Source organism: Poromitra crassiceps (assembly GCF_964638095.1).
Source record: "Poromitra crassiceps genome assembly, chromosome: 15".
Classification (NCBI taxonomy): domain Eukaryota; kingdom Metazoa; phylum Chordata; class Actinopteri; order Beryciformes; family Melamphaidae; genus Poromitra; species Poromitra crassiceps.
The window spans coordinates 33,487,592-33,497,856 of record NC_139634.1 but is presented as its reverse complement, the minus strand read 5'-3'; the positions used below and the strand labels follow the sequence as shown (position 1 = coordinate 33,497,856).

General features: G+C 42.7%; 1 long non-coding RNA gene across 1 annotated transcript; it reads right to left on the bottom strand.

Moving 5' to 3' along the window:
• Positions 1 to 3,714: 3,714 nt before the first annotated feature.
• On the bottom strand, positions 3,715 to 6,027 carry LOC310790564. Its single transcript, XR_014553387.1, has 3 exons — positions 5,792 to 6,027; positions 4,898 to 4,973; positions 3,715 to 4,604 (listed from the first exon to the last, which is right to left on the bottom strand). It is a non-coding gene; the product is annotated as an uncharacterized lncRNA (long non-coding RNA).
• Positions 6,028 to 10,265: the final 4,238 nt, after the last annotated feature.

Below are 10,265 nucleotides of genomic sequence, written 5' to 3'. Positions count from 1 at the left end.
TTTCTGAAAACTTATAAAATTGAACATTCCCTGTTATTGCAGAGGCTTGTTGATCGGTGTCTTATTTCCTCTGGTTGATTTCACAACTACTTTTTTCATATCTCAATGTTGGGTGATGGATGATCAGCGGCAGAGATGGGAAGTTTATTTATTTATTCATAAGGATCCCCATTAGCTGACGCCTAAATGACAGCTAGTCTTCCTGGGAAGTAATATGTTACAACACAGCTCAAGGAAGTAACGAATGAGGGGAGTCATAACACCAAAGTAAAAGTTAAAACAATCATTTATTAACTACAACAAAGGGAAAATAACAAGACAACACAAATATACATTAAATAACAAAAAGAACAGAACAAAAGGTGCATCAGTGAGGAGGAGAGAGACTGATGGGTCTGAAGGTCTTCTTAAGCCCAATGAGTGCACCGGGCCAAGGTGCAAGACAGGGCCAGGAAAGTGGGAGAGTCGTCACAAAAGCTCAAATCTTATCAGATGAAGGACCCTGGGACAAAATCTTATGGAATGGGGGTCCGTGGTCTGATTTGTGTCATTTTAGGGGTCCTTGACATGAAAAAGTTTGAGAATCACTGTCTTAGCTTATATTGACCTTAGACTCAATTTCTATGTTGTAAATTTCATAAAATTATTATTATCATGAATTAAGTCACCCCATCAGGCCAATCATGGTACTTTGTTTTAAACACCAGAACACAATGCCAAAATGCATCATTGCTTGAAGGATTGGACCAGTCGTGTATTTTTATAGTGGGTACCCGCATTAGGTCAGAGTAATTTGTTAATGATATCTAGATTTGTGTAGATTATTGCCAGTTGGACCCGTGTAGGAGTTATGGGCTTTCAAAGTTTGAAATTTTGACCTTTAATTATAGCAGCCCGCATGCTCAGTTTAATGATTTTAAATGCTACACCACAGAGCCTAAATGCATATTATATCCACACGTTTTGTCAAAATGGGCCCAGTCTCAGCCAAAACATCATTTGACCCCTATTTAATTACAGCATCCTCGTTATGCCAATCAGTGGCTTGTAGCTTTTTGTGCATGTTGACTCCTCATTGAACCGTTGAGTCTTGATGAGTCTTACCTCAAAGGCCCAACCCATCTTCCCATATCCCCCACTGTGTAAACTCCCCTGACATTTCTTTCCTTGATACATCCATTTCACACTTTGTCTTATTGATTGATTGATTGATTGATTGATTGATTGATTGATTGATTGATTGATTGATTGATTGATTGACTTCTAATGCACTGGTAAGTGTACAAAAGATGGAGAGTCTGATTTTGAGGGAGGGAAATGTTCATACTCGAGCTGGCGTGGAATTTGCCAGGATTTTTTCTGACACCTGCTCCTTTTCTCCCCAAACCTGAGAGGGGAATTAAGAAAGACCATAATGTATAATTGGCAATGGGCTCCTTTCAACAGAAGATGGTAACAGGCCTTGTTAATTGCATGGAGCTGGCCAGGTTCTCTGCCGTAAAGCCTTAGCAACATTCAGTGTGACTGACTGAGAAATACTTGGCCAGAATTACACTGAGCCCATACTGTAGCTTATAATGAATGATTTATCTTAATGGAGCCAATTTACAAAATTGTCATTTCACCTATTATACCCCAAATTTCAAAACTGTCACAGAACCTCAATTTCCTCCATACACAGCTATGTTGGTTCAGCGATACACAACACATTATGCAGGCTGCAACTGGATTACTGTCGACCAATTGAAATATTCAGAGTGATGCCTTTGGATCAACACTGCGTGTGCAAGAAAATTGCAGTCATTTTGAAATTTCTGTCAGATTAGAGGAAATTTCATAACTAGTTCAGTTGAGGTAGATGCACAAGTTGAGTGCATTTGAGGTAAGTGTGCACTAGACTATTAGGATGTTTGTAAGGATAGTCATAATTCAACACCTGATCTTGTTACCTTGCAATTGATCTCAATTGAGTTACTTTTGAATGGAAATGAAAATACAGAGTATGTTGGTAATCTTCATGAGGTTTCACATCAAACCGTGTCAAAACAATATTCAAACAACATACCAAACAGCTAACAGTTAGCAGTTAACAGGTTGCTGGCTCACCCATGTGTATAGGAAACACATGGTCATGCATCAATATGACTGCTACAACAAGAGATAGCTGCTCCACATTATCCCAGACATGAGTTCAATCTAATGCTCACTGCAAATGGACTTCAATTAAATCCTGTCCAAAATACAGTATACTAATGCAATATATACAATAAGTATAGTGTAGTGTTACAGTATTAACAACTGAGCCAGGGTAGTCCTGCCTGGCTGCGGCGAGTGAACGCCATTCATTGAGATTGTCATGTGATTGGATTGAGGCAGACCTAAGCACAGTTGGAGGTGCACTTATCAGCCGGCTGGCAGATAGGACTTGTCATAGTGCCTGTCAGATCTGATGAGGGGGACCAGGGCGCTCACAATGCAGCTCAAATACAATCTCCTCTCCGGCTGCACGGCCTGCCTGCCTCCGGGACGCGCTTATTAGACTTTGTAAACAGCCGCATGCAAGCGCTAAACTGTGAGAGCTATACTGTCAGACGAGGCGCTGCCTCCATCAGCCAGCCAAGAGACGAGCCATTCCATAGAACACTGCCGTGGTAATAAAAGGAGGTACAGCCGTCCAACGACTAAAATGATTGGTAGGCCTATTGAAAGAACGTCCGTGGCCTTATTAGTGATATATTGCCCCGGGGATGTCTTCAAGAAGCTTACATTGACCCTCAGAAATTTCATATAATAATGTCGGAGGCAATAGCCGCCATTCTCAAAATGAACAATCCCCTTTCATCAGCCCGAAACACTCTAAAACAGCGTGATTGTCCAATTCACGTCTTGCCCAGGAAATGCCAATTTTCACAGCTCATGCAGATTTCTAAAAGCGTCAAATTGAGGAAAGTGCGGTAATTTCATTTCAGCGAGACGCTTAGCGGTAGCGGGGAGGCACTTTGGCGTATCCTGACACGGCCCTGCCGTCCGGTACCCTGCCCCCTGCTGTCCAGTACCCTGCCGCCGTGCCGACAAAGGGAAATAATGAGGGACAGAGGGGGAAGTAGTTGTATGCAGAATGCAGGACTGATTACCCGTTATTACTCTGCTCCTTCTCTGGTGACTCTCACTGCTCTCTGCCTGCCGAGGTATGGAGCCCTCAGCAGGATGGCAACGCTACTGAGACCCAGCTAGCAGATCATGGGCGGGCCGCCGGCGGCAAGCCGGAGACCAATTCGGCGGGCCACCGTCGGCAGCCGCAGCGGCTCCGCTGCGGTCGTGCTAGTCGGTGAAACAGCGGTCCGCCGGGGTGGCTCGCTGGCGGTCCGCTGGCGGCACCAGCGTACACAGCCAGCGGCCCTTGCACGGCACGCTGATGGCATGCCGCTGGTATTGCACCTCCCAGCCCCCATATACATTGTTATGCTAATGCTTGCATGCAGTGCTTCTCCACTGGCAGGGCTCCCTTCCTCTCATACTTAAATATGGTGGTAATTTCTGAGGTAGTCTACTTGGTTAAAAAAGGTTGAGAACCACTTCAATAATGCACATAATTACAATGATTTAAATGATAACATGTGAGTATTCATACAACAATAATAATTTAAAGGAGAACAGATCCGTGAACTTTTTGTTATTTTATTTATGGACATAAGAAATCAATCAAAGGATGATGATTTGACAACTGTGCATTGCAAATAGCAAAAAACTTGACAACTCTGTAGCTATATGTTGCATATTATGTAGGCTATATATTAAAAAAAAACACATCAAGCCAAAAATAATGTATAAAAAAAAACAAAGCAAAGCAAAATCTGCCTTAAATAGTGCAATAGTCAAATAAAACAGTCATAAAGATACAAATAGAAAACAGGCATAAAGTCACGCACAGCAGCACATCATAGATATTCCTTTTCCACCGTGTTCCAAAAAGTAAATTTTATATAAAATTGTGTGTTATTATAGGTGGGTAATTATCAAGGACTGTAATGATTGTAAGTCAATACTAGCAGGGGGAGTCTAGTATATAAATAAACAATAGTCTCAAGATTCAAGCTTACTTAATAGCCATAATGAACATGTTACAAATGAGGAATTTGTCTTTGTGCAGTATGCAGCGCAGCAATACAAATCAGGCAGACAGAAAGGCAATTTTCAAATTAATTTGCATTAAAGTGCAAAGTAACAGACCTTGAAAGTGACATAGTGGAGTCCATGTAAATGTCCGTGGCGTGTAATAAGTCCATAAAATGCCCAGTAAGTCCTTAAGTGATGTGTAATGGTTGTGTCCATGGCCGTGGGATAATAATGTCCATATGAAAGATGTCAAGTGTCTTCAAGTGTCTGTGGGATAAGTCCATGGGGGGCATGGGCTTGTGGAGGGTTTCGGGTCTCATTGAAGAGGCGGATAGCCAAGTCCGAGTCACGAGTGCCTCGAGTCGAGTCACGAGTCCTGGACTTGGACTCCTGGACTCGAGAACACTTGCAGGCAGAGGGAGTCACAGGTCTTTTTCTCTTTGACGGCGTTGCACGTGGTGGACAAGGCCGGCTCCTCCGAAACCCAGCTATGCAGCGGAGAGAGATGGACGAGAGGTGAACAAGAAAGATTGAGGACATGAATACTAGTCATTACAGTTTGTTGAAGTACAATTTTATATGTATTAAAACAAAAAGGGGGGCGGGGGGCACACACACACATACACATGGAGGCATTGTGACATCACTGATGCAATAATATTTAGTGAGAGCAACACACACACACACGGGCGTGCCAATAGGGCAGGCGAGGCCAAGCTATGGCTAAAGAAATAATAATTTTCCATAAGAATATTTATAAAAAATAAAATAGAAACCTTACCTTTAAAACTATCTACGAGGTCTTGAAGTTGCCACTCCGCCAATGTGTCTCTGACAAAGCTGTCCATTGGCCCAACCTGAAACAAACAAAGGGAGCTACATTAGAAAAATAAAATAGCTATTTGAATGCCTTTTATGATGCTGCTAGGAGGGATTTTTGAGCTGATACCTATAACAGACAAATATCTGCTTCTCTTGTCCGATAGGCCTAAGCGATAATAATTTCACATTTTTGTATTTATGCAGCTGCTGGACTCTAGCAGCTTCATATGGCTCATCTCAAGCCTGTTTGGTCCAAAATAGAGCTTGCATCAGTGTGGGGGTAAAAGGAAATAAATAATACAAACGATTTACAGACTAACAGTCACAGACTGTAACGGTCTGTAACGTTAGTTTTGATCTCATCTTACATGGCCGTGCACGCAAACAGAAGAATATGCACGCAGTAAATTAACGTGAGCAGCAACACACTAACAATGGGCTGTACTCTGTAACGTTAGTTTAATCAATTGTCTGTTTATAGCCGCGAAAGCAAACGGAATTATGTACGTTAACGTTAAACGGCCGAATAACACCGTTAAATGGTGTATTGATATATCCAGAATGAGCACAAAATAGATGTTTGCAACCGATGCCTTTTTACGTTTTACTCCAAGAAACGTGGAAGGTTTTTAACAAGATGTAGATGGCCCATGCATTTCTTCACTGGGTAGAGTGGCTAACGCTAGCCTCTGCTACTTGTAGGCCTATGTGTAACACAAAAAGCTGTCTACACAACGTCATTTAACTATTAGCCATCTAACTTGTTGTTATCTGCCTAACCAGCGAAATGGCTAATGGTAAGATCGCAGCAGAGCACAATAGGATTTACAAATATAGCGTTAAATATTCTTACCGATCTGCTTTTCAAAGAGCCCCGAAGTTTTCAGTGTTCTTTGTTGTCGTGCACGTCTTGTTTTTCTTGTGATGAAGTTGCAAGAAGGCAGCGGATGATCGCCACCAACCGGTCTGTTATTGTCCGTATATCGCTTTTATAATCAGTCCTGTGTTTTGTAGATAGGTGAAGACAAGTCATGGTTTAAAACGACTTTTTCAAAGATTGTTGCTATCAGTACTCGGCGCATGTTTGCTTCCTGAAATCCCATTCATAAAATGGCGCCAGGACACACGTAGCCTCAATGGCCTGGACGCAGACACAACGTCACACTACGGCAACGCAAAAGTGCCAAAATTCTTCACTTCCCATCGTCACTCTCAACCCCCCCCCCCCCCCTCCCTCCCAATAATCTTTATTTCAAACTGTTAACATTACACACACAAAAACAACATCAGACAAATGGATACAGATGAGACATGGGGGGGGGGATATATAGACTGCAGTGCAGACCTGACCAGTGTAATAAAGTAGAGAGAGAGAGAGAGAGAGAGAGAGAGAGAGAGAGAGAGAGAGAGAGAGAGAGAGAGAGAGAGAGAGAGAGAGAGAGCCATCATCCTGCATCTGGCTGAAAAATATAACACTGCATACCCAGTGAATAAATGACCCACGTTTATTCTTCTTGGACATCTACCTATTATTATTTGCACTTTATTTATTTATTTATTTATTTATTTATTTATTTATATTCCAGGGACAAAACAATTGTTCCAGAGGTTAAATTAGGCTACAACTGGGTAGACACAGCCCTGTTGTGCCTTAAATTTTGTGTAGGCCTATACAATATTTTGCCAAAAATATGTTGCTATCTTCTATAAACATTCCAAATTTGACATGTTCAAGTAGAAATGCATCAATGCTAGATTATCCATAAATTAAAATTAGGCCAATTATGAGTAATTTTGCAGGGGAAAAAAGTGATCTTTTGTCTCCACATCTGTATTGCAAAATTCATACAGATTCACATTCTACTCCTAAAATGATTTTTTCCCCTTTGTGTACACACACACACACACACACACACACACACACACACACACACACACACACACACACACACACACACACACACACACACACACACACACACACATATATACAGATCCTTTAAAAAAATTGAATATCATGGAAATAACATGGATAACCGTGGACTTCAGCGGATTGTCAAGCAAAGACGATTCAAAAAATTTGGCAGAGATTCAGAGGGAGTGGACTGAGGCTGGAGTCAGTCATAACTGAGAAGTAACTGCTGATTTTCTTCACACTATAATACTTTCTTGAAATACTGTATTGGGGGTCTTCTGGAGCTGTAGGCCAAAATTATGAAAAATGAAACAAATAAAGGCTAGAAATATTTCACTTTGTGTGTAATGAATCTATAATCTATGAAAGTTTCACTTTTTGAAAGGAATTATGGAAGAAAACTTTCCATGATATTCAAATTTTTGGGAAAGGATCTGTGTGTGTATATATATATATACATAGCCTACTTATAGTGATCAACTGCTTATATTGATCAAAAACCTTGGTCCTGAATTATTCCATGCTGTTATGAATAATTTGCTTATAGTGATCAATACTCTGCTTACAGTGATCATTTTGGGCCTTGTCCCACCTGAGAACAATGGATTTTTTTTTTTAATTACAGTAATTTTATTTATTTACTTACAAACTGCCAGAAATGAGCTTTTTGATTAAAAAAAATCTACAGAGGTTCTCAAAGTGGGGTCCAGGTACCCCCAGGGGTCCTTGAGGGGCTTCCAGGGGTATACCTAGCAAAAAAAGTAATTCATTTTCAGAAGAATTCCAAAGATAAGTAACACAATGACAGAATGCATGAGTATTTTGGTCATGGGTTTCATACACTTTATATTATAAAACATTGTGACGACCACACATGGGAGGGTAGTCACAAAAGCTAAAAATCATATCAGTTGGGACAAAATATTATCAAATGAGGCTCCGTTGTCTAATTTGTGTCAGTTTAAAGTTTGAGAACCACTGCACTAGACATCAAGTCAAGTGGCTAGGCCATGGATGCACTATCAAGCACATAAGCTATAGACCACTTTGCTTGGTCATTCAAAACCATTCAAAGTCCAACATCCATCCGGTTGTATTTTAATTTGCTCTGGTTTACGACTCAGGCGTGAACAATTCAACAAAGTGAATTTATAAGCTATTGATTTTGATTTCTGGTATTCAAAGAACATTCCAACACAGGTGATTAGAAATGTTTGTCCACTATGTTTTTTAATTCAAAGACTAACCCAAAAATTTGAGAGAACAACATAAATAAAAAGTAAATGCTGCACGGACAAAACAATTACTACAGAAATTAAATAGGCTACAATAAACTTCTCAAATACAATGTATAATTTTTGGGCATTTGTGTTTTTCATCCATAGGCCTATAGAGCTTTGGAAAATCTTGCTAAGTTCATTTTCGAATGCTGTGAAGGTATTGTTGCCTTTGTGTAGCCTAATAAAAACAGAAATCCATTAAATAGTCTCTTTCAAACAAAAGAGAACAGAACTTAGCCCATCGTTTCAAATTAGAGCTATAGTTTCATAATGCTTATGAATGCAGTTTAATGGATGGAGTATCTTGGCCTATCTGCCGACAGCCAGACACCAGCGCCCCTCCAGCGCTGATGTGGTACTTAGAGAGGGCAAATTCTTGGCGGCTTGCCGACGGCCTGCCGCTGCTAGCCCTCCAGCGGCATTCCGCCAGAGTGAAGGTAGCGGCATCCTCCAGTGGGCCGCCGGATGGCCGCTGAAGGAATGCCACCGCCGCCCGGCCGCTCAAAATGCGACAACGGGCCACTAGCGGCAGCGGCAGATTGCTAGCTGGGGTCCCTACTCCCCCCCCCGCTCCCCTGTCTCCATCTCACCCCCCCCCCCCCCCCCTTTTAATCTAATCGCTCCGTCTTGTTCTCTGATTATGGCCCGTTCACCAAATGCCCCCTGCTTCCCCTGAAATAACCATATTTAAACATGGCGGAGATGCATCAGATCGCCGCAGGAGGTCCAGGGACGTTTAATATCTGGCCGAGTACAAAGAGAGTGAAGGAGAAAGAGACCTGGCTGACAGGAGTATAGTCGCGGAGCACATGCACAGCCTCTGTTCTGTTCTTCCCGAGATCATTAATTTCTCCAAAAGGAGATCTCCCCGGGTGAGACTCATTCACTTGCAGATGGCACTATTCCTCTGGAGCCTCTATCGCTCTTTCTCTCTCTCTCTCTCCATCGGCCCATTTAGCGCTCTCTCTCTCTCTCTCTGTCTCTCTCTCTTTCGCTGTCTTTTGCTCTGTCGCTCGCTCCCATATTCAGCAAACGGTTAGCTTGGCAGCCTTAGGTGACATAGTGCTCATATTTCAGCACGGGGCGAACAGGAGTAATGCAATGTGCTGCTGTGGATACATTACATGAGAATGTGTCTCTTTTAGAGAAGTGAGCAGAGTCGTGGGAGGGCGTCACTTAGTGATACGGGCGTTTATCTAAGAAGATAATTTCCCGTCCTGTATTACCCTCTAACGAAAACGTCTTGGCGTGAACTCTGTCTCCTCACTCACTCTTTGCTGCTCAATGTCTGCTGTCCACGGGATGATGTGTGATGGTGGTGCGTTGGTTCTTGCTGCCAATTCCATGCCACAAGGGAAGATCCTATATGATGGGTTAAACTAGCCTAGGTAAACCCAGCCCCCACGTGACCTGCTCTCTCAGTTCACTGAGAACAGGTCTGAGAGCAGGTCACGTGGGGGATGGGTTTACCCAGGCTAGGGTTAAACAGTCTAGATGTTCTGCTGTGTCTACCCATTGACCGACACCTCCCTACAATTAGCTGCTATCTTCTCCATTACCCTCTCTCTGCCTCTCTGTCTCTGTGTATGTAATGACGCTGGAGATGCGAGATGTTCTGCGATATCCACCTTGTTGCCGTCTTAACCCTAACCACCTCTTCTCCGCATTGTCTAGCAGCAGCTCCTCCGCGCACCTCTCCCAGCACCAGTAATTAACAATTAGCGACCCGTTACTGCATGCAGCAGTTGTGCCGTAACCCAGAGGCAGCAGCCATCTCTCTCTCTGTCTCTCAGTCTCTCTCTCTCTCTCCCCCCAGCCCGTATCTAACCTGATAGACTTTGATGACAGGCCTCTTTGAAGACCTGATCAAAGAGGAGAGCCTTTGATGAGAGTGAGGTTTGCTCTTGCTGAGGAGGTGCGGAGGAATACCAATCGGCTGCTTTTGAGAGAGAGAGAGGGAGGAAGAGAAAGAGAGAGAGAGAGCATTCACATTGTCACTAAATGAATGTATCCCACACTTTTGTTCAAGACTGCTCTAACTGGAATATGTTAACCTGCCGATGAATAATATAGCAGTCAGCTCCATGCGCGGCGCCAGGGGGGGGCTAGGGGGGGCTTCAGCCCCCCCTGAA